General features: G+C 39.8%; 1 protein-coding gene across 1 annotated transcript in view; it reads right to left on the bottom strand.

Moving 5' to 3' along the window:
• LOC126417027 (neural-cadherin-like) overlaps positions 1-24,750 on the bottom strand; it is a 198,283-nt gene that overhangs the window by 5,084 nt on the left and 168,449 nt on the right. The window lies entirely within an intron of this gene.

Raw genomic sequence — 24,750 nt, 5'->3', positions numbered from 1 at the left:
TAATAGAATGCTAATACTTGGATCTTTGCCAGCTTTCCAGCTATTAATTACACTTACAGTACTCCTTTACATGTTTATGTGTCATCACATGGCACAGTTGATGTAAATGCATGGACAAATTGGTCCAGCTTCCTTTTGGTGAAGTTTTATGACTTGTTTTCCATTTATGGAGGTGGTTGTCAGTCCTATGTCCAATCTCTGAAGAGGATGGGTAATTTTTCGTCAGGATTTCCTCCCCTTGGCCTTTGGGAAGCCAACCCCACATACTAAAAGGCAGTGGCATCTTTACCAGAGCCACATTAGCTGCCTTCTGATGGGCCATCATAGCAGTATCTCAGCACACGTAATCCCCACTGTACATCACCCAATTAGGCAGTCCTTAACTTTGTGTCACTATGCATCTCCCATAACGTGGACAAGGGGTTGGACTTTGGGAGGCCTATTGGTCCTAGAAACAGGAAAAAGGGGAACATTTTCAATTATCCTATAACTAATGAACATGCTCCAACTGAGGAAGTTGGAAAAGAGGAAAATGTGTTGTTTTATGAACTCCTGGAAAGAACATACACTGATCAGCCAGAACATTATGACCACCGACCTACTGTCAATACAAACCTGTCCAGGTGATAGCAGTGTCACCTGGAGAGGAATGACTGCTAGTCAGACACATGCATGATGCATTTTAGTATCAATGAGAGTGCTGTTCATGTGCAGAATAGGGAAGGCGCACAGTTTATCTGAGTGTGCCCAAGGGCCAACTGTGATGGCCTGGAGGCTTGGAACGAGCATTTCAGAAACAGCACAATTTGTCAGATGTTTGAGGAGTGCTAACATGTGGCAAAACCAAGGTGAAACCACATCCAGACGTCATGGAGTTGGGCGGCCACCCATCATTACAGATCTCGGACATAGCTGGCTGGGGACACTGGTAAAACAGGATGGGCAGCGAACACGGTGGAACAAATATCAGACTTTAATGCTGGACAAAGAACAAGTCTGTCTAAACACACAGTGCACCAAACACTACTAACCTTGGGCCTTCACAGCCGATGACCCATGCATGTGACAATGTTAACACAACAACATCAGCAACTACGATTGAAATGGGCATGCGACCATCAGCTCTGGATGTTAGTAAAGTGACAGAGAATTGTATGGTCTGATGCATCTCAATATTTTCTTCATCGAGCCAATGGGAGCACACAAATCCGTCACCTTCCAGGGGAACAATTCCTTGACACCTGTACTGCAGGATGGAGACCAGCTGGCAGCAGCCCCATTATGGTCTGGGGAACATTGATGTGGGTATTCATGGGTCAGGTGGTGCTCATGCAAGATAATATGATGTGCCGTGTCACAAGGCCAGGAGTGTGATGGAGTGATTTGAGGAGGACAGTGGTGAGTTCCAGTTGATGCACTGGACCCCCAACTCACCAGATCTGAACCCGATCAAAGACATCTAGGATGTGATCGAATGTGGCATCACAGCCCATTGCCCCCTCCATGGAATTTATGGGGATTAGGTGACTTGTGTGTGCAGATGTGATGCCACCTCCTTGCAGCAACCTAACAAGTCCTCATTGCTTCCATGCCATGACGCATCCCCACTGTTACCCATGCCAAAGGTGGCTATTAGGTAGGTGGTCATAATGTTCTCACTGATAAGTGTATGACGACTGCCCTGTCCACGGTGTAAAAATAGTCACTGGTGATCTAAACACTCAGGTGGGAAGGGAACAGATATTTAAACCATCAACTGGATCCTGTGGCAAACACACCACAAGCAACAATAATGGAACAAGACTCATCTTACTGGCAGCATACTGAAACATGGTTGTAGATTCCTTACAGTTAATGCACAAAGGAACATATAATTCACCAGCTTGATTGATCATGTGTTGATTGATGCAAGACACAAGTTGGACTCCTTGGATGTGAGGAGCTCAGAGGTCCAAATGCAAATTCAGACTACTTTTAGGTATGGGTGTAAGTGAGGATTAGAATCTACAATGTATCTAAAGGAACCTGAACCAACAAACAGAAAGATAATGTAACAGCTCTAGAATCAGAATGAGATTTTTCACTCTGCGGCAGAGTGTGTGCTGATATGAAACTTCCTGGCAGATTAAAACTATGTGTCGGACCGAGTTCGAGTCTCGGTCCAGCACACAGTTTTAATCTTCCAGGAAGTTTCAGCTCTAGAATCATTTGCAGTTACTGAGCTATACCAGGAAAGCACATCACGGATCCTTGAAAGGTCAGGAGAGTGCGACAATTTCAACGATCAATGGGAAATGATAAACACTGCATTGGAGGAGCTAGCAAATGAAACACTACAGACTGAACCAAGGCACATGAGATCACTTTGATTTGATGCTGGTTGTGAGATAGGAACAGAGGAAAATACCGCAAAATACAGAAGAACGTAACTATCAAACTGCACAAAAGCAATGGTGGAAGCTTAAAAAGAAAAAAGGATGTCTGAAAAGAGGATCCATCAATGAAAAAAGAGAGACTGTATGGAAGCAAACACTAAAGAACTAGAGCTTCTGAGGAATCAGAGTAATGTGAGGACATTTTATAGTTAAGTAAATGCTGCCCAGAAACATTTTAGTGAAAAAACTACCTTGGTATAGGAAGAAACAGGGAAAATCATGTGTGACAGGGAAGAGATTTGTGAGAGATGTCACTGATAAATTCCTCAGTTCCAGAATGATACCAAGATGTCCACCAGATGTACAAGGATTAAATGACTTCGATGAAAATCCTGGATCACCAACTCTAGAAGAGATGAAAATTGCTTTGAACAGTTTGAAGAACAATAGGTCACCAGGAGCAGATAATATTCCAACACAATTGTTCAACCAAGGTGGCAGTCAATTTGAACAGATTCTCCTAAAACTGGTCATTTCAGTATGGGACAATGAGACAATGACTCAGCAGTGGACAGGAGGAATTAAATGCTATGTATACAAGAAAGGAGATAAGCTGGAGTGTGATTACTATCGAGAAATTATGCTGCTAAACTTGGGATATTGTGTAGACTGTAACATACTGACTGACCATCTCCTCCCAATAGTTTATAGAGTTTTTAGTTCGTATCAGTGTAGAATTTTCCCAGGGAAATCAACAATAGACCACATCTTCACCCTAAGGCAAATTTTACAAAAGTCAATTAAATTCAGGATTAGTACACGTCATCTTTTCATTGACCACAAATCAGCGTATGATTGCCTAGACAGACCCATCTGATTCTACGTTCAGGTTATTATCAATTTAAGTACTTAACAATTCAGAACATTCTGTTTAAGTTATTGATTTTCCCTCATACAGTATTTCTAATTGTGTGGATGAACTTCGTGCACAACAGAACTACATATGTTGGGTTTCATCCAAGGTCTGTGTTAGTCCATTTGTAGGACTAGGAACCAGTTATTAATATTCATGAAAATTTCATTTATGTTTTCAAGCGTTGAAGTTCTCCATTAGGCCTGATTGTAATATCTACATTTTCCATTTTATTGAAACAACAACTCATCAGAACACCTAGAAGCACACTCTTAGTCAGTTGCACCAAGAAAACCCAATAGATCACGGAACTACATCTGCTTGTTGCTTATACGAGGGTTGGAACTTTAATAGTGGCAACCATTTATTTACAGCTCATACAAAATAGAAATGGGTTTCAAAGTTTTTCTGACCTTCGAAGTAGTCACCAGCATTGTGTATAACCTGTTGCCAGTGATGTGGAAGTCGTAGGATACTCTTAGCAGTGCTAGTTGTGTTGACAGTTCGAGTGGTGCGGCCTATTGCCCGACAAATATGTAGCAGTTCTGAAGTGAATGCCATGAAGTGTTTCCTTTAGTTTAGAAATCGAGTTGAACTCATGAGGGCTTAAGTCAGGGGAGTGCAGTAGTTGGTATAGCACTCACCAGCCCCATGAGTCAAACAAATCAGTAACAGCTTGCACTGCACGTGCTTGAGCATTGTCTTGCAAAATTATGGTCAGGTCCTGCAAAAAGTTTCATCACTCTTGTCTCTAAGCTGGTCATAGGCTGTGGCCCAAAAATGAACAGCATAGAGACAGAAGTGATGACTCTTTCTGCAGGACCTGACCATCATTTTGCAGGACAATGCTCAAGCACATACAGTGCAAGCTGTTACTGATTTGTTTGACTGATGAGACAGCTAAGTGCTATATCACCTACTGCACTTCCCTGACTTAAGCCCTCGTAAGTTCAACTCAGTTTCTAAACTGAAGGAAACACTTCATGGCATTCACTTCAGAACTGCTACAAATTCACTGGGCAATAGTCCGCACCGCTTGAACTCTCCACACAACTGGCACTGCTAAGAGTATCCTATGACTTCCACACCAGTGGCAACGGGTTGTACACAATGCTGGTGGCTACTCTGAAGGTCAGCAAAACTTTGAAACACATATCTGTTTTGTACAAGCTGTAAATAAATAGTTGCCACAATTAAAGTTTCAACCCTCGTATGATGGCAGATAATATATAACGAGAAGATATCTGTATGTTGAAAAGAGTGACAATTGGCCCTAAATAATTAAAAGTGTAAAGTCACCCATATGATTACTAAAAGGAATCCATTAAATTTTGGTTATACAGTCAATCACATGAATCTAAATCTTGTCCATTAATTGAAACATGTATGAATTACAATTATGAACAAAGTCAGTTGGAATGACCACATAGATAATGTAGATAATGTTGTGGGTAAGGTGAACAAAAGACTGTATTTTATTGGCAGAACACCTAGAAGGTGCGGCTAATCCATTACAGAGACAGCCTACGTTATGCCTGTCTGTCCTCTGTTAGAGTATTGCTGTGTGATTAGGGGCTGCTTACCAGACAGAACTGACAGAGGACATTGAAAAAGTTCAAAGAATGGCTGCCCATTTTGTGCTATCACAAAATAGGGGAGAGAGTGTCTGAATGTGATGTGTGAGCTGGGGTGGCAATCATTAAAACAAAAGCATTTTTCACTGCTGTGAGATCTTTTAATGAAATTTTAATCACCAACTTTCTCCTCTGTATGCAAGAATATTCTGTCCATGCCCACCTATATAGGAAGAAATTATCATTGTAATAAAATATGAGAAATCAAAGCTTGCATGGAAAATTTTATATGGTCGTTTTTCTTGCATGCTGTCTGAGAGTGGAATGGTAGATAATTAGTGCGAAAGTTGTTCATGAGCCCTCTCCCAGGCACTGCAGCCACCTCTCCCCCCCCCCCCCCCCCCTTTCCATCATTACCCAACATCACTCTGGGTGGGCACAACTAAACCAAATCCTTTGCCTGGGATCTGGGATTAGATTACTTATAATCACTTGCAAAAATGAGGAACATTCTATCCAAAATGCTTGACAACCCTCCCTAATGATGTTCTGCTGCCGATCAGATCTGTGGAATATCCAGGTCCATTCATAAGCTATGTCTAACCACAACACTTTCCATATGGGTCATACATCCCTGTTAAAGATTCTGGTGCAAGACCTTTTCTATGCACCCACTCAGCACATTCACTCCTGCCACAGCTATATCCTACTTTGTAAGATGCAGGGTCACCTGTGAAAGCAGTTGTATCATATGTCAGCTCTGCTGTAATTTTGCACAGCACTATATGTGGTCACATCCACCAACCAGCTTCCACTTGATTGAATGGCCACTGACAAACAGTGTTCAGTAGCAGATTTGACCATCTAGTAGTGGAACATGCTACTGGGCACAAAATACTTAACTTCAATGGCTATTTCGAAAATCTTTGCTGTTAGGATACCCCCATCCCACCATAACGGAATCTGTGAACTATGTACATGTGGAAGGTCCTCACAACACATCATTTGGTCCCCAAACCCTCCTGGCCTCAGTGTACATCAGCTACTCTTACTCGGCCACACTACGAAGTTGCCCCTATTTCACTCATTCTGCAAGCACACCCTCCTTTCAGCAATTTTCTCTTCCTCTGCTTTATCTACTCTTTCCAACCCACTCATCCATGTCATTGTGTGTCGCATACAACTCCCTTGCTGTGTCAGAGTGAGATCGCTAGTGCGACATTCACATCCCGTATCCTTGCTGCTTCTCCCTCCTCTCAGCCATCAGTGTCAGACTTCCCTGCAACCACCGGATCCTATTGCCACCATTCCCCCCTCTCCACTCTTTATCCTGTTGCCCATTCCACTGGATATAACCACTCAGCACAACAAAGCTGCAATGCTGGTACAACATAAACATCTAAGATAATGTAGCTGTGCAGGTGTGAGTGTAATCTCTTTGCTCTGAAGAAGGGATCATTCAAAAGCTCAGCAACATTTCCAGTCATTTTTATGTGCTTACCAACCACTCAATGCTTCAGCTACATGAACCTCTGAAAGGTCACGCATGTGGTTGCAGTACCTGAGTTCTGTATAAATAAAACATGTACATTGTTGTTTAAACAATATGTAGTGTATGTCCATCTGAATGTTTATACAGCAGTGTGTGAAAAATTTGAAGAAAATCAATCAATACGTTTTTGAGATTTTTGGTTGTTGTTGTTGTTGTGGTCTTCAGTCCTGAGACTGGTTTGATGTAGCTCTCCATGCTACGCTATCCTGTGCAAGCTTCTTCATCTCCCAGTACCTACTGCAACCTACATCCTTCTGAATCTGCTTAGTGTATTCATCTCTTGGTCTCCCTCTACGATTTTTACCCTCCACGCTGCCCTCCAATACTAAATTGGTGATCCCTTGATGCCTCAACACATGTCATACCAACCGATCCCTTCTTCTAGTCAAGTTGTGCCACACACTTCTCTTCTCCCCAATCTTATTCAATACATCCTCATTAGTTATATGATCTACCCATCTAATCTTCAGCACTCTTCTGTAGCACCACATTTCAAAAGCTTCTATTCTCTTCTTGTCCAAACTATTTATCGTCCATGTTTCACTTTCATTCATGGCTACACTCCATACAAATACTTTCAAAAATGACTTCCTGACACTTAAATCTATACTCAATGTTAACAAATTTCTCTTCTTCAGAAATGCTTTCCTTGCCATTGCCAGTCTACATTTTATATCCTCTCTACTTCGACCATAATTAGTTATTTTGCTCCCCAAATAGCAAAATTCCTTTACTACTTTAAGTGTGTCATTTCCTAATCTAATTCCCTCAGCATCACCCAACTTAATTCGACTACATTCCATTATCCTCATTTTGCTTTTGTTGATGTTCATCTTATACCCTCCTTTCAAGACACTATCCATTCCATTCAACTGCTCTTCCAAGTCCTTTGCTGTCTCTGACAGAATTACAATGTCATCGGCGAACCTCAAAGTTTGTATTTCTTCTCCATGGATTTTAATACCTACTCCGAATTTTTCTTTTGTTTCCTTCACTGCTTTTGTTTTTTGGTAACAATGATAAATGAGGTGATAAAAGTAATGGGATAGCTCCTAATATCATGCCAGACCACCTTTTGCCCATTGTAGCACAGTAACTTGAAGTGGCATGGGCTCAACAAGTCATTGGTTGTCCCCTGCAGAAATAATGAACAATAATGCCTCTATAGCCGACCATAATTGTGGAAGTTTTGCCAGTGGAAGATTTGTACACATACTGATCTCTCAATTACATTCCATTAATATTTGATGGGATCATGCTGGGTGATCTGGGTGGCCAAACCATTCACTAAAATTGTCCAGAATTTTCTTCAAATCCATCACGCAAACTGTGGTCTGAGGATATGGCACACAATCATTCACAAAAATTCCATCATTGTTTGGGAATATGAAGTCCATGAATGGCTGCCTATGGTCTCCAAGTAGCTGAACGTGGTAATTTTCAGTCATTGATCAGTTCAGTTGGACCAGAGGACCCATACATTACATTCAAACACAGCCCACCATTATGGAGCTATCATCAGCCTGCACAGTGCCTTGTTGACAACCTGGGTCCATGGCTTCATGAGTCTATGCCACATCTGAAACCTACCATCAGCTCTTACCAATGAAATAAGGACTCATCTGACCAGGCCACTATTTCCAGTCATCTAGGGTACAACCAATATGGTCGCGAGCCCAGGAGAAGCATTGCAGGTGATGTCTTTCTGTTAGAAAAGACACTTGCATCCATCGTCAGCTGCCATAGTCCATTATCACCAAATTTTGTTGCATGGTTGTTATGGGTACATTTACTATCCATCCCACACTGATTTCTGCAGTTATTTCATTCAGTGTGCACGTCTGTTATAACTGACAACTCTACAAAAACACCGCTGCTCTCAGTCATTAAGTGAAGATTATCGGCTATGGCATTGACCATAATGAGATATAATGCCTGAAATTTGGTATTCTCAGCACTCTCTTGACACTGTGGACCTTGGAATATTTAATTACCTAATGATTTCTGAAATGGAATGTCCTATGCATCAAGCTCCAACTACCATTCTACATTCAAAGTCTGTAAATTCCGCTTGTGTGGCCATAATCACATCGGAAACCTAGTCACATGAGCAACCTGAGTACAAATGACAGCTCCACCAATGCACTGCGATTTTATACCTTGAGTAAACAATAATAATGCCATCTGTATATGTGCATATTGCTATCGCATGACTTCTGTCACCTCAGTGGGTATGTGGTCAATGATAGTATTCTTCTATCTGCCCATGTTGTTGTTGTTGTTGTGGTCTTCAGTCCTGAGGCTGGTTTGATGCATCTCTCCATGATACTCTATCCTGTGCAAGCTTCTTCATCTCCCAGTACCTACTGCAGCCCACATCCTTCTGAATCTGCTTAGTGTATTCATCTCTTGGTCTCCCTCTACGATTTTTACCCTCCACGCTGCCCTCCAATACTAAATTGGCGATCCCTCAATGTCTCAGAACATGTCCTACCCACCAATCCCTTCTTCTAGTCAAGTTGTGCCACAAACTTCTCTTCTCCCCAATTCCATTCAATACCTCCTCATTAGTTATGTGATCTACCCATCTAACCTTCAGCATTCTTTTGTTTCCTTTATTGCTTGCTCAATATACAGATTGAACAACATCGGGGAGATGCTAAACCCCTGTCTCACTCCCTTCCCAACCACTGCTTCCCTTTCATACCCCTCGACTCTTATAACTGCCATCTGCTTGTAGGGAAGCAGCCTACTCACGCTGTAGTAAATTCACATCAGTTTACATTGTGTGCCAGCCAGTCTGCTGTAACTAGCTCTGACGTCATAAATGTTGTGCAATACCTTAAAAATCAAGCAAATGACCTAAAACTTTTCTAGCAAGTCAGGAATAATACTAAATTAATGTGTGTTAAATATCAGTTCGATATCTTCAGCCATTTTCGAAATTTGGACGTTTTTCTGAAAAAATCATTGGCGCTACAGAAAAGAGCTAGAGACTTCAAAATTTATATTTAGATTCATCTTTCATAATGATTTAATAAAAACAGTACTTTGGGTTTCACAAATTAAAATTTTAGTGGAAATTCATGATTTTCTGGTTTTCATCTCAAAACTGAAGGAAGCAAGATAGATTAAGTAGGCTAATAAATAAGGCTAGGATGTTTAGATTTAAATAGGTTGGAGGTCCGCTATGACTATGAAGATGTGAAAAGTTTCTTTTGAATACCTATAAAATTATAGCGATAGCGGATCTCAAAAGGGCCAGTTCAGAGCTCATCTACTGCGTGCAGTGTAATTTAATTAATTCTCTCGCCCAAAATATTTAACTTAGCCACGTCAAAAATTTATTATCAATACTTACCTGCGTGCTGAATGCACGTTTAAATTAAGAGCTTTATCGGCCATCAGCAAAAGAAGCTATAAATTATTATGTAGCTTGAAGTGGTGCGTTACTAGCCCAACGGCTAGTCGGGAGAGTCGATTTGATCAGGCGATCCCTTCGCCGTCCGCACCACGGCTTTATATATAAGAACGCTGCGCGAGGAAGCAAGGCCCCAGTTCTCTCCAGACACTGAATGACACGCCATCTGTGTCGGGAGTCGTGTCGCATCAGTGTCACTGCTACAAACAGCCTCGGGTGCCGTATTAAGTTACTAGAGATACGCGGAACCATGAAATCATTTCAAGTGAAAGGTTAATTCTGGGATGATTTTCATTATCTAGCTTCAGTTTGCGTATTGTCGTGTTTTCACGTGCTGTCACGGGACAGACATTCTACCAATTATTTAGCGTGGCGTTTGATGAAATATTTTCATCAAATTATGGCGAGCATTCTTTTTAACATTTAATTCGGACATTTATAGTTGCATCAGCGCATTAGACTCTGAACTGCTCTGTTAGTTAGGTTGTAGGGATACTTGTGTTTTTTATCAGTGAATTTCAGAATATACTCAACTATTTTGGAAAATCGTTTTTGATTAGAAATCCCGGACAATTTCCTAATTCCTCAGAGCTATAAGCTGCAGCTATAATGGTATTCTCAGATGAAGTGGGCACTAGGAATTCTAATTACAGGCTTCACGTTTGGTTAAATCACTTTCTGGTTGCTAAAGTGTAATTAGAGAGCCAGTGTTGAGAACGGCGAAAGACAGCATTAACAACATTCTAAAAGCGTGAAACTGATTCAACATGCAAACATTTATACAGCAATTACATATTTTTACAACTTATTCGCCGCCCCACATATGGTGCATCGGCCGGGAAATCAACTAAGTGAAAGTGATTTTTAACTATTCGGATTCGTGAGTGAAATGCGACACGCAACTGAGAATAGAACAGTGAATGTGTTACGTGTGCATGTGGACGACGCAATTGGATTAACAACACATCTGGATTGACGGAGCTGGCACTGAGTCTAGCGGTGCTGCCAGCTTCGCGAGAAGCCAGTCTCGCCGCACCGCAGTCGTCCGCTGGAGCAGCCGGCGCAGCGCCTGCAATTGCGGGCCACGCAAACACACAACAGCCGTCGGAGAGCCGTCTGCAGTTCAACGTGCCACGTCGCATCAGGAATCCTGGTACGCCGCGCCGGCAACGCCATACGTCGTGCAGAAGGAACTAAGTTAAGTGAAAAGCTGTTAAAAATTTTACTAACCTGCACTAAAAGACTGTCGGCGATGGAACCGTCAAAAGAAACTGAGGTTAAACTTATATCAAAACCTATGTCTGTTGAGGGACCTGTAAATCCAGACAACGTTTCAAGTGTAAACATGCATGAAAGTAGTAATGTTAAAGTGAAATATGAAGTATTGTCTCCTGAAAGTAGTGTGGGAAGGGGCAATGATTCAATAATAGAGACCCCTGTAGTAAAGCAGAAAGTAGAAATTGTAAATTTATTGGATGATAGTTTCTCTGATGAATTAAAAATGAAACAGTCTTCAGAGATGGTAGAGTTCAAGAAGGAGAAGTTAGATATGACTAATCAATCAGAAGTTTCATTTAGTTTTGATGATTCTGGTATTGGAGCTAGTTTTTTGTCACCTGAGTGTGATAAAAAGCCAGCTAGTGAGCAACCCAAAGATGCTGGGGCTATTGATTTAAATGTTATATTACAAGCAATAGCTGCCAGTAATGCACAAATGACAACTGAATTAAAGTCTGAAATGGTGGCCAGTCAAACAAATTTTAATAAACGGTTTGAGGCGATGGACAATAAATTAGAATCCAATAATGCTGAATTAAAGTCCGAAATAAGTGAACAGGTCAAAAGCAGTAATGCTGAATTAAAGTCTGAAATTGTGGCCAGCCAAACAAATTTTAATAAACAATTGGAGGTAATGGACGATACCTTCAAGGCTGGTTGCAATAAGTTGAAAGAGGATCTAGACAGTTTGAATTGTAAAATTGATTACAATCATGAGGATATTAAGAAAAAGGTTGCTCAACAGTTTTCTGAAATGTATAAAACAGTTAAATCCGAAGTTGCTGAGGTTCGCAAAGGCTTCCAAATGGAAGATGCGAAGCTGGAGCTCAAGTTAACAGAAAAGATCGAGGCGGAATCTGAACTGTGCTCAGATAGATTTAAAGATGTTAATATAAAAATAAACATATGTCAAGCAGATGTAGAGGCAATCAAAACTGATACTACTCATATTGTACAAAGAGTAGAAAATGTTGAAATGAAAGTAGAAAATATCAGTACTAACATTGCTAACATTGAGAGTAAAGTAGCTTCAGTAACTTCTGGTAATGGTAGTATACAACAAGTTGTAGCTGCAAATGCCGCTTTTATCGGGTGTCGGCAGCTCTTGCGGTTCGATCCAGATAAAAATATCCATCCGCTAGATTTCTGGAACGATTTTGAAGATGTGATTCCACCAACTTGGTCTGAGCGAGAGAAAATCTCATTTGTTAAAAGCCATTTAGCAGGTGACGCCATGCGTTGGTCAGCTGATATTATGTTGAGGTGTAAAACATTAGCGGAGTTTAAAACAGCTTTCATTAATGAGTATTGGTCTAGCAATAAGCAAAATGAAGTGTTGAGAGAATTTTGGAGTGGAAAACGCTTCAATGCAGGCAAGGAGTCCATTAAAGAGTTTGCTAGGTCATGGATTTCACGTTTGTCACATTTGGACGAAAAGCTGAAACCTGAAATGATAATACTAGGTCTTGAAGCCAAACTGCCATGGTATTGGCAAACTAGAATTATATCAGCCCCTAGAGACAATCTGGATCGTTTCATTGAATATTTGGAACGTGTAGAACGTGTTGCTGCCAATAAGGAGCAAGCACGTAATAACCGAAATGCCAATAACAATAATAGTAATTTTAGGAATGAGCAAAGTGGCAATGTAAACATCAGAACAGTAGGTGTTTGCCATCCTAAGAGAGGTAGGAATTGGGGAAATAATTATCAGAACCAACAATGGCATCCAAGGGATAATAATTTTGTTCCAAACAGAAATATGCATGTAAACAACAGTACGGAAAGTAATGCTGTGCCAGTCAACTATAATGAAAATAAAGGAAACAGTAGTAGGCCGAGGCAGGAAAACTAGTTCCCGTCTATGAGGACACTGGCGCTCACCAGGCGGTTACTTTTCCTATGCCAGTAGTTAAGGGAATTGGTAAGACAGATCAGAATACTCAGACTGAACATGTGGAGGAAGAGTTGGTAGCATCTAAGAATACAGTAGAAATATTAGATCACTCACAATATTTGATAGATACCGTGTTAGAGACACTTTCTAAGTGGGAAGAGAAAGAGAAGGCGCAGCAGTGTAACGATAGGGATGAGCTACAAAATACTGAATTGACAGGTGAAGAAGCAGAAGAAATTCATGCTTATATTTACGATGAAGATGATGTGCTCTTATCTAAAGTGCCTGTGCAGGAGGTTGATAATGTACTAATAGATTTAGGACAGGAGATAAGTGAGAATGTAGAGGGTAGCCTGTTGGGGGTCGATGAACCCAGTAGCTGTGACCAGTTGTCACTTGAGAAGGAAACCGACGATAATGGTGAAAGTGGTTTAGCTGTAACTAGTATTATGCCCGGTCTGGAGGCGCAGAATCGCTCAGGCTACAGTAATTTGGGTCATGTTCAGCAAACTAAATGTAATGAAGTCGTGCGGTGTTTCGATTTGAAATTAATAGATCGACTGGAAAAGGCAGCTGAAAATGTAATTCAGGAAACCCCTACACACTGTGACCTAAATGTAATGAAGACAGATGTCGATCACTTTAGTTGGAGACAAATCCAAAAGGAACTACTAGATGAATTTGAGGAACCACCTGTACAACCTAGAATAAGCCACCCTATAATAATAGTGAATATGTTGGGTATCAATGTACGTTGTCTCTTAGACAGTGGAAGTGAAGTGAGTGCAATATCTCAGTCCTTCTTTGATGCATTACCTGGTAAAGACAAGCTTACAGTCATGAGGGTATCAGGACTAAGAATAATTGGTGCTACTGGCAAGGTTTCAAAAACGATAAAGCAAGAAGCTTTACTACCCTTTAACATTAATGGTAATTTAATTGATCATCCATGTTTAATTGTAAACAATCTCAGTATTGAGGTTTTAATTGGCATAGATTTCTTGTCAAAATATCAGAGTGTTGTTGACTTTGAAAGAAGCCAGTTAAAAATGGTCTTGCCAATAACCGGAGTAATTATAGTACCTTTTAGTGATAAACATGTAGTAACTGATGATGAAACTTGGGAGCTGCCTATACGAGTTCTGAAAAATAGAAGGTATTGGGACGAAGGTGTTAATCTTAGTATAAGTGAGCTAAAAACAGAAGAAGAAGCAATTATTGTGGACAAAATAGAAGCTAAATTGCAGGAAATTGATAAGATTTCAGCTAATCAGAAGGAAGAAATGAGACAGGTTCTAAAAAGGCATCATAAGGTATTTTCAGATCGACGTGGCGTGGTCAAAGGTTATGAATGAATGCTGTAGGGAGGAGGTTGTTCTGTAACCTCTACACAGTGTGGCAGCTGTGCAGTCCCAGCTGTGAGATCTTCTTTCCATTTCAGGTCTCACTCATTCTTCATCTTTCCTATCCACAAAAATTTCGACCTCTTCTATCCAGATATGAAAATTTTCTGTCATGGCTATCAAGCCATGAGTTACGTAACCATTCTATCCACCGATTAGTGAAAAAAAATACCTAATGTGACAAACCTAATAGTGACAAACAATAGAGAAGTATGACGTAATTAAGATATAAAATGTATTTGTGTAACAAGTATGTATAGAACCCAGGTAATATAGTAACTACAAAGTGTTGTTTTATTGGAAATGGTCCACCAACAGTAATTTAAAAAGATATATGAATTCATGTACAAGCAGGATCTGAAGTGGTAGTGAAACCTAGTGTATGCATTAGAGCTAACTAAGAAATAGTAAAAGAGATTGCTTAGTGTTAGGAAAAATACGCAGATAAGTTGTAAGATTAAACTCACCTGGTATAGCAAGGAAAGGCAGTGTAATAGAATTGAGCAGTGTTTGTGGTTGAGACGTGAAGGACACGTCCCTGAAGTATTTATAAGGTTGGAGCTGGCCATTATTTTAGTGTAGTGTGTGACAGGATACACCTACACGTATTGAGGTTATGAGTTGGAGGCGTGAATGTGACCATAGGTACCCTTATGTTAGATGAGACAGAGCAGCTCATGGTGTCCTATAGGTTTAAGGAATTTAGCATTATGCTCGTCCATAATTACTTGATGCACTTTAGTGGTAGGTCTGAGAGAGACTACCTGAGGTTTCAGCGTCCGATCGAGTGGAAATGGATTGCCACGTGAGCAAACTAATCAGCTGCAGTACACTATGAATATGAAATAAATGTGCTATCCTATGCTTTAAATATTAATAGAGTGAGTGTTAAATAAGTACATACACTAGCAAAATAAATAAATAACATACTGACAGACGTGAAACATTATTTTAGCTCAGCATAAATACACTTCAAAGTAAGTAAGTACCTAATTGCAGATGTGGAACTGACAACAGCAGAGGACCAATAAGTGGATTTAGTAGTCAACTAAATGTAGTGTGTTTTGAACACTCACAACTGTACTATTACCAAAAGTTACTCACCTGTACAAAGAAGCTGAGAAAACAACCACTAATCATACTCAAACTATCTCTAAGAATGAGGTAATCAAAGATGAGTCAGTTAAGTGCTTAAAATACAAATGTATCAGGAATGTACCGAGCATTGGTTCAGTGTTCCGGCCCAGAAATAATAAATTCAGATTAAATATGATTTATGATTGTATGCCTTAGGAGCATAAATTTTCTCTAATACATGACTAAAGGCGTTTTGAGCCATTTGTTTAACGATTTTATGACAGTTAAGTAACTGCAAGAGTAATACTGAAAAAGCTCTGTTAACTTTGTTCCAGCAAAATATTGAAGGAGAAAATGTATATATCCCCATTTCATTGTGACCCACCCATAGATATTAAGTGAACAGAGTCTGAGGCACTCTTTTTGTTTGTTCTACAGGACAAACCAGATAATGGCAGCCTGGTAGCTGCGTGAAAGCGTGGAGTGACTTGGACACAACTCACAGTGACCCCTCCCCTTTCCCCCACGTAATTTAGAGAGAACGTGAAGGACGCACACCATAGCAACTTCCCCTCCTCTACACTTGTGAATGGAAGTGTAGGACGCCAGCCAAAGCAGCTACAACCACGTGTGTAAAAATTATTTGTGAACTTTTCTTTCAGGTTTAGAAAAGACTGCTAAGAGATAATCATCTGTTTATGTATCATGTTATTTTCTTTGAATTTGTGTATGTAAAAATGTATTTAATGGATCTAAGATTTTCATAATTTTTCAATTTGTATGTGTTTATTTGCCTAAGGCAATATGTATGCCAAAATATTTCATTGACTTTGCTTAAAATTTTGAGTAATGACATTGTTTAAAAGGCAGTGAACATGCCCACAATTTAAATGATTAATGTAGGTAATCAGTTTTCTTTAATGTTTCTACATGTTTATATTTCAATTTTGATTTTTCATAGGGAGTTAAACTGTACTCTTGCTTCCCTTTTTGTAATTAAATTTTTTTTTCCATTTATTAATGTTCATAAACAAAAAAATTTAAGTAGAGGGTGATGTAGGGAAGCAGCTTACTCACGCTGTAGTAAATTCACATCAGTTTCCATTGTGTGCCAGCCAGTCTGCTGTAACTAGCTCTGACGTCATAAATGTTGCGCAATACCTTAAAAATCAAGCAAATGACCTAAAACTTTTCTAGCATGTCAGGAATAATACTAAATTAATGTGTGTTAAATATCAGTTCGATAACTTCAGCCATTTTCGAAATTTGGATGTTTTTCTGAAAAAATCATTGGCGCAACAGAAAAGAGCTAGAGACTTCAAAATTTATATTTAGATTCATCTTTCATAATGATTTAATAAAAACAGTACTTTGGGTTTCACAAATTAAAATTTTAGTGGAAATTCATGATTTTCTGGTTTTCATCTCAAAACTGAAGGAAGCAAGATAGATTAAGTAGGCTAATAAATAAGGCTAGGATGTTTAGATTTAAATAGGTTGGAGGTCCGCTATGACTATGAAGATGTGAAAAGTTTCTTTTGAATACCTATAAAATTATAGCGATAGCGGATCTCAAAAGGGCCAGTTCAGAGCTCATCTACTGCGTGCAGTGTAATTTAATTAATTCTCTCGCCCAAAATATTTAACTTAGCCACGTCAAAAGTTTATTATCAATACTTACCTGCGTGCTGAATGCACGTTTAAATTAAGAGCTTTATCGGCCATCAGCAAAAGAAGCTATAAATTATTATGTAGCTTGAAGTGGTGCGTTACTAGCCCAGCGGCTAGTCGGGAGAGTCGATTTGATCAGGCGTTCCCTTCGCCATCCGCACCGCGGCTTTATATATAAGAACGCTGCGCGAGGAAGCAAGGCCCCAGTTCTCTCCAGACACTGAATGACACGCCATCTGTGTCGGGAGTCGCGTCGCATCAGTGTCACTGCTACAAAAAGCCTCGGGTGCCGTATTAAGTTACTAGAGATACGCGGAACCATGAAATCATTTCAAGTGAAGGGTTAATTCTGGGATGATTTTCATTATCTAGCTTCAGTTTGCGTATTGTCGTGTTTTCACGTGCTGTCGCGGGACAGACATTCTACCAATTATTTAGCGTGGCGTTTGATGAAATATTTTCATCAAATTATGGCGAGCATTCTTTTTAACATTTAATTCGGACATTTATAGTTGCATCAGCGCATTAGACTCTGAACTGCTCTGTTAGTTAGGTTGTAGGGATACTTGTGTTTTTTATCAGTGAATTTCAGAATATACTCAACTATTTTGGAAAATCGTTTTTGATTAGAAATCCCGGACAATCTCCTAATTCCTCAGAGCTATAAGCTGCAGCTATAATGGTATTCTCAGATGAAGTGGGCACTAGGAATTCTAATTACAGGCTTCACGTTTGGTTAAATCACTTTCTGGTTGCTAAAGTGTAATGAGAGAGCCAGTGTTGAGAACGGTGAAAGACAGCATTAACAACATTCTAAAAGCATGAAACTGATTCAACATGCAAATATTTATACAGCAATTACATATTTTTACAACTTATTCGCCGCCCCACATGCTTTCTGTACAAATTGTAAATAGCCTTTTGCTCTCTGTATTTTACCCCTGCCACCTTCAGAATTTGAAAGAGAGTATTCCAATCAACATTGTCAAAAGCTTTCTCTAAGTCTACAAATGCTAGTAATGTAGGTTTGCCTTTCCTTAATCTTTCTTCTAAGATAAGTCGTAGTGTCAGTATTGCCTCACGTGTTCCAACATTTCTATGGAATCCAAACTGATCTTCCCTGAGGTCAGCTTCTATCAGTTTTTCCATTCGTCTGTAAAGAATTCACATTAGTATTTTGCAGCTGTGACATATTAAACTGGTAGTTTGGTAATTTTCACATCTGTCAATACCTGCTTTCTTTGGGATTGGGATTATTATATTCTTCTTGAAGTCTGAGGGTATTTCGCCTGTCTCATACATCTTGCTCACCAGATGGTAAGAGTTTTGTCAGGACTGACTCTCCCAAGTTTGTCAGTAGTTCTAATGGAATGTTGTCTACTCCGGGGGCCTTGTTTCGACTCAGGTCTTTCAGTTCTCTGTCAAACTCATCACGCAATATCATATCTCCCATTTCATCTTCATCTACATCCTCTTCCATTTCCATAATATTGTCCTCAAGTACATCGCTCTTGTATAGACCCTCTATATACTCCTTCCACCTTTCTGCTTTCCCTTCTTTGCTTAGAACTGGGTTTCCATCAAAGCTCTTGATATTCATGCAAGTGGTTCTCCTTTCTCCAAAGGTCTCTTTATTTTTCCTGTAGGCAGTATCTATCTTACCCCTAGTGAGATAAGCCTCTACATCCTTACATTTGTCCTCTAGCCATCCCTGCTTAGCCATTTTGCACTTCCTGTCGATATCTTTTTGAGACACTTGTATTCCTTTTTACCTGCTTCATTTACTGCATTTTTATATTTTCTCCTTTCATCAATTAAATTCAATATTTCTTCTGTTACCCAAGGGTTTCTACTAGCCCTCATCTTTTTACCTATTTGATCCTCTGCTGCCTTCACTATTTCATCCCTCAAAGCTACCCATTCTTCTTCTACTGTATTTCTTTCCCCCATTCCTGTCAATTGTTCCCTTATGCTCCCCTGAAACTCTGTACAATCTCTGGTTCTTTCAGTTTATCCAGGTCCCATCTCCTTAAATTCCCACCTTTTTGCAGTTTCATCAGTTTTAATCTACAGTTCATAACCAATAGATTGTGGTCAGAGTCCACATCTGCCCCTGGAAATGTCTTACAATTTAAAACCTGGTTCCTAAATCTCTGTCTTACCATTATATAATCTATCTGATACCTTTTAGTATCTCAAGGGTTCTTCCATGTATACAACCTTCTTTCATGATTCTTAAACCAAGTATTAGCTATGATTAAGTTACGCTCTGTGCAAAATTCTACCAGGCAGCCTCCTCTTTCATTTCTTAGCCCCAATCCATATTCACCTACTATGTTTCCTTCTCTCCCTTTTGCTACTGACAAATTCCAGTCACCCATGACTATTAAATTTTCGTCCCCCTTCACTACCTGAATAATTTCTTTTATCTCATCATACATTTCATCAATTTCTTTGTCATCGGCAGAGCTAGTTGGCATATAAACTTGTACTACTGTAGTAGGCATTGGCTTCGTGTCTATCTTGGCCACAATAATGCGTTCACTATGCTGTTTGTAGTAGCTTACCCGTATACCTATTTTTTATTCATTATTAAACCTACGCCTGCATTACCCCTATTTGATTTTGTATTTACAACCCTGTATTCACGTGACCAGAAGTCTTGTTCCTCCTGCCACTGAACTAATTCCCACTATATCTAACTTTAACCTATCCATTTCCCTTTTTAAATTTTCTAACCTACCTGCCCAATTAAGGGATCTGACATTCTCCAATCCGTAGAACGCCAGTTTTCTTTCTTCTGATAACAACGTCCTCCTGAGTAGTCCCCGCCCGGAGATCTGAATGGGGGACTATCTTATCTCCGGAATATTTTACCCAAGAGGACGCCATCATCATTTAATCATACAGTAAAGCTGCATGCCCTCGGGAAAAATTACGGCTGTAGTTTCCCCTTGCTTTCAGCCATTCGCAGTACCAGAACAGCAAGGCCATTTTGGTTAGTGTTACAAGGCCAGATCAGTCAATCATCCAGACTGTTGCCCCTCTTCAGGAACCACACGTTTGTCTGGCCTCTCAACAGATACCCCTCCGTTGTGGTTGTACCAACGGTATGGCTATCTGTATCGTTGAGGCACGCAAGCCTCCCCACCAATGGCAAGGTCCATGGTTCATGGGGGCGATCTGCCCATAAGATAAAAAAAAAAATTAAAACACTAATGCATCAGAACAGCTTCAAAGTTAACTGCTTAGTAGCATATTAACTTAAGAAGCCAATATATGGCTCTGATATATCAAATAATGAATATGCAATTTTATATACTAGGACTGAACAAAAGTATGGAAACGCCAAGATTTAACACATTATCATGCCTAATACAGGATTGGAAACCCACTGGCATTCAAAACAGCTTCCAGTCATCTCAGAATGGATAAATACGGGTCCAGTATGGTTTTCTAGGGAAGCTTACATCATTCTTCCTGCAAAATAGAGGTAAGTTCAGGTAACAATGGTGGAAGTGGATGGTGATCCTGCACCCTTCTCTCCAAGGCAGACCACAAATGCTCAATAATGTTGAGATCTTATGGTAGCAGTGGCCAGGAGAGATGCAACAATTCATTCTTGTGCTCACAAAACCAGTCCTGGTTGATCAAAGGTGTGTGAACGAGGTCCTGTCATCTTGGAAAACAGCATTACCACTGGGGTACCACACTATACCATGGGATGGATCTGATCACCAAACCCTCACCATATTTCACTCTGGGGACATACACTCATCCAGAAGTTGGAAACAGTGTGAAACAAGACTCATCCAACCAAATGACTTTCTTCCATTGCTCCAAAGTCCAAGCCTTATGGCTTCAGCACAGCATTTTTCTATTGTGGGCATTTGCATCACTAATATGTGGTTTTGGAATTTCACCACCTGCAGTTTCCAGCTTGTGCAACTGCTTTCATGTTGGGTTGTTGCTGACAGGGTTCATGAGTGTGGCAATAAGTTCTTCAGTGACTTTTGCAGCTGTTTTCATCCTATTTTCCATCACAATCCTCTTGAATGACTGTCTGTCACAACTTCAATACACTCTTTTGTCTACACTGTGACTCAGCAAATAATGTCATACACTTTTCCTGTATGAATCAACAATTTGCACATATTCAGATTTGCTTAAATGTGACGTAATGCACTTGAAATGAAGTCTCATGCCTCTTTACAGAGCATAGGGGAACAATGCGGGAGACCCGCACCACTTTACTAGGCAAGGTTCTAGTGGAGGTGGTTTGCCATTGCCTTCCTCTGACCATGATGGGGATGAATGATGATGATGAAGACAACACAACAACACCCAGTCATCTCGAGGCAGGAAAAAAATCCCTGACCCCGCTGGGAATCGAACCCAGGACCCCATGCTCAGGAAGCGAGAATGCTACTGCGAGACCACGAGCAGCGGAACTTGAATGCACTTAGAACTATACAATTCACTGTTCTGATCATGACTAACAATTGCTACATATTGAGAGGATTGCCCAGGTGCCATTAATGGTTAAATAAAACAGCACTATCTGTAGGTTTGGCCAACATCTGCAATTACATTCAAGCATGCATTTCTCACAGAGTTTCCATATTTTCATCCAACTCCTGTGTGTGCGATATAACTGTGTACTTAAAATTTAGTAGTTGTCACTAACCTCATTAAGCAGCTGTAATGGCTATATTGTTACCTACAAAAAGCCAGTAAAATTAAATGAATAAATAAAAGCCATCTCCAAGACCACGAACTTAACAGTGTGTGTTGTGCATTTATTAAGAGACTACATATGACTCAGAAAGAGGGAGAGAGAAAGAGAAACAAGTGTCCAGCACAAACAGTGTGAAACTATTACTGCAGTGAATAAGATTGGAAGGTATCACAGATTTTAAAGCTGAAGCAGTTAGTACATTTATGCTTCAGACATTCATTTAGTGTGTTAGTAACACATTGGTTTGGACTGCTGAGAGAAATTCTTATGGCAGTACTGTTCAATGAGATCATTGTTTCATACAAGTGTCAGTTTCATATGAAGAAAGGTCTTTTACTGTACAGCATTTCTGTTTGAAACAGAATGGTTCTTTTGTTAATGTGCCATTTATTTGATTTACAAGAACTTATAATTAGCATTCATATATGCTTTCTGATGACAAAATAGGTAATAAAAGTGTGTGTTTGCTAGAAATGTAGTTTTGTATGGTTTTACTAGTTTGTGATTGTAGACATTAGTGCAATAATTCACTGTTATATAAAAGTATCAACAATTATCATTACACTTCTTAGTATTGACTACAGTTACTGATGTTTATGATTAAACTGATTAATTAATCATGAATCAGTGGGAAGCAAAGTAATAACTAATCCAGTCACTGTCTGATGGCTTCTTATCAAGGTTTTACATGGGTAATTAATCCTACTAAATTGATTTGCAAAGTGACTGTGTATTTCCAAATCCTTAAATATTTTACTATTATTGAATATTTTCATTTCAGATTACTTCTGTGATAGAGTATATGGACTGAGCATTGTACCACAAGCATATTTTATTCTGCTAAATGCTTGGACATGAAAGCTGGCATGGTTTATACCACCTTTGCTGCTATTACTGAACAGCCTTCTCTGTGGACATGACTAACAAGTAATTGTCCTACCAGATGAAAGGCCATGAGTATGCCATCGCCATGGAAGAGGTTGGCCATGCAATTGTGGAACATATAGATCACTTTCCATGCTGCTTTACAGCCTTTGCCATTTAGATTCCTTCCTCCCCTCCCTCTTTCTTCAGTTGATCTGAATCACGTAGATGGGAACTGTACATGTAACACATACTTTGGCGCTGAAATCCCCATGAAATCAGTCTCAGTTTATCATTGATTACAACCAGGACATTCAACAGTCAAGGTAAAGGTGCCTCGAATGTCATATTCACACCCCACCTATCCTTCTGAGGTCTGCGCTAGGTAGACACAGAGATTGCACCTAAAGCAGCAGGAAATTCCAGAGATGTTTTCTGCATTGACCCCAGCCTCCCTTCTTAAAAACTACTACCATTCCTACAACAAGAATAGATATCTAGATCCACAGATTTTTCATCTAGTCTCTATTTCACTTCACCTGTAACATTAATGTACCGCTTTAATTATACTACAGCTTAGTGGAAAGGTGTTGCCTTTCTCCACCCACACTATTATTGACATCTAAGCACCTTACAATCAGTGGGGGGATGTCTAAGCAGTTTGATCTCTTAAAGCACATATCATCATTCCCTTCCCTTACAGGTCCTCCCTTTACCTGCCATTGACACTCCTTTCTTCTTCAACTCATCTACTCTACGTAACACAACCTCAGATCACAGTTGAAAAGCAGCAGCCCCAATGCAGCAGTAACAGCACTGGGATAATTGATCAGTGTGTGTCTGAATGTTATGATGGAGGATATAAGTTCATAAAGTGAGATAACATGTTCCTGTTTTCACACACACACACACTAGGCAGTAGGTAGGTGTATAAACAAGAACACAAACATACCGTCTCACTTTATGCACTTACATCCTTCTTCTGAAACTCACTGCCCAATTATCCTCATGCTGCTGCTGCATTGGAGCTGCTGCTGCGGACTGGGGTCTGACACTGTGTTAGGCAGAGTGAATGAATTAAAGAAGAATGGTGGAGTGTCAATATACTCATTCTATTTACATATATCATTTTACAGTATCATATTTCTCACAACTGTAGATTAAAAAGTAAAGCAGAGCTAGTGAAATTGAAATGACCAATTAGAGCCATTTTAAAAGTATCCAACATTATTTTTTATTGTTGAAACCAACAATGGTGTTTTGGCTTGACCAGTCTCTCTATGTTTGTAGACATACATAGTGCACATGCCAGATTTTTTTTCACAACAGCAGAAACAACATCGCTGGCTAGCTGTTGGCAGGTGAACATGTGAATGTGACATTTTTATGGATTTTGTGTTGTGTTGTTTTAAGCTTGGCAATTTTCAAGTTGAACAGCCCACAAGATTCAATAAGAGCATGGGGTTGAAGCAATCTGTGTCACACATGTAAAGGAGTGGTACTACCACTTCAAAGACAGCTGCTCATCACTGAGCAATGAAGCACATTCAGGTGGGCCCTCAACATCTGCAAAGAATGATGTTACTGATCACATAAAGAACCTGGTGATGAAGGATAGACAAATCATGATCAGAGAATTTTCAGATGAGATTAAAATTAGTATTGGATCTGTTCATCCCATTTTGTGGAATGTATGGACCTCAGGAGGATCTCAGCAAAATTTATGCCAAAGTTGCTAACAACTGAGCAGAAGCAACTTCATTCAGACATCACACAGGACATACTGGATAGTGTGGACAGCAATCCAAGCTTTCTTAAAACAGCGATTACTGGTGTTGAGTCCTAGGTTTATGGATACGACCCAGAAACAAAGTTCAGGTCATTGCAATAACTGCATCCATCATCACAAGACCCAAAAAAAGCAAGACAAGTACACAACAATGTGAAAGTCATGCTGAACATATTTTTTAACTCTAGTGGTGTGGTC

This window comes from Schistocerca serialis, chromosome 8, assembly GCF_023864345.2.
Source record: "Schistocerca serialis cubense isolate TAMUIC-IGC-003099 chromosome 8, iqSchSeri2.2, whole genome shotgun sequence".
NCBI lineage: Eukaryota > Metazoa > Arthropoda > Insecta > Orthoptera > Acrididae > Schistocerca > Schistocerca serialis.
The sequence above is the reverse complement of the archived record's forward strand: the minus strand, read 5'-3'. Positions and strand labels throughout refer to the sequence as shown.